This window comes from Peromyscus eremicus, chromosome 2, assembly GCF_949786415.1.
Source record: "Peromyscus eremicus chromosome 2, PerEre_H2_v1, whole genome shotgun sequence".
Lineage (NCBI taxonomy): Eukaryota > Metazoa > Chordata > Mammalia > Rodentia > Cricetidae > Peromyscus > Peromyscus eremicus.
This window is the reverse complement of record NC_081417.1, coordinates 127169978-127171484: the sequence shown is the minus strand read 5'-3', so window position 1 is coordinate 127171484 and position 1507 is coordinate 127169978.

Sequence of the window (1507 nt, the reverse complement as noted above, 5' to 3'; positions counted from 1 at the left end):
AGGCAGGCAGTATCTCAAGGGAGAGGTTTATTGCTTCCTCTATATGTCTTTGTATTTTATTTTCTGTGATCACTGGTGATTCAGCAGTTGATTTTAACATATTTAAATACATATTGTATTCCTTTTATTTGGTTTAGTTTGGCCATTGTTGTTGTTGCATGATTTATTTTCTCCTCACTAAGTGATACTAGGGATTGAGCCTTCAAGAAAATCCCCTAGTAAGAAAATCCTGAAGTAAATGGTGAGAGCTATCCAACAGATATGCAAGTCACAATGCAGTAACACAAGAAAGGAAAAAAGGCAACATTTCAGTGTCAACTGCCTAATCATAAGATAAAAATATACTGAAGTAGTTGAAATGTCAAATGAAGAATTTCAAAGTCTAGCAATAACAAAAAGAATGAACTCAAGGGGGATAAAGCATGTCATTGAGTGAAGTTTGCACAAACTAGGCATGGGATGAAATTCACAATATGAGACATAACAGAGCACATTTGGTGACAAGTAGAATGGTATGTTCTTTGATGCATTGTGTAATCTGTTGGTCAAATCAGTTAACATATTATTTTCACAGAGTTTTGGGAAAATGAAAAATATAAATTAATAAAATATTTAAATAGCTGAATCAGCTCTGTGGTTGTTCTTCATGGGACACAGAGAAGCAATAGCAATAAGCAATCTTCAGTTCCATGTAGCTGAAAGGAGAGTTCATGTTTGCTTCACTGAGAGACAGTAATACATCCTGCCTTCAACCCTGCTGTTAATACCATCAGGTTAACAGGTAAATGGCACTTGCACTAAAAAATATTTGGTACAGGAGCTGAACTACTTTTTATCTATAATTAACCCATCCTTGTGACTGTAAAAAATGACTAGGTTGTTTTTCGTAGTGGCAGAAACTAAGCACAGGAAGCACAAATATCAAGCAAGATACAAACAATGTGATGAGATGAGAGAAGTCTGGCTCCTGACCAGTATTCTAGATGTGACCTTTATGCCCCAACAGGAAATTCCAAAGGTTTTGCCCATATGTTGGGAAAGCTATACTCCCCGTGCCATTCTTGATGCAAAGGTATTGCCTTCACATATCTTGAGTCAAAAAAGTTCAGACCCTCAGGCAGCGATGTTCCTTTGCATATCTGGTTCAAGAGCCTCCTTTTGGGACCTCTTTCTTTAGTGCCTCAGCTAGTAATCTGAAAGATCCGATTACTTCTGCTGTATTTTTTAATGTGAGGGAGCCTCCAATTATTCTACAAGCAGAATCAGTGCATTTCTAACCCTATGTCTTCCCTGTGGCCTCTTTCCTTTTTACTCCATAAACTGACAGAACCCTTGGTGATGAGATGATTTCCTTAACTTGAGCCACATTTCATCTGATTATTTCTCAAGTATGGTTCCATAACAAAATTGGAACAGTGTGAAGCTAGACACAATTTTCCTCTTGGCTCTTGTTAACTACTGCAATAAATGAATAAAAGCTTGATAGGTGCTTGCATATGGGTTTGTC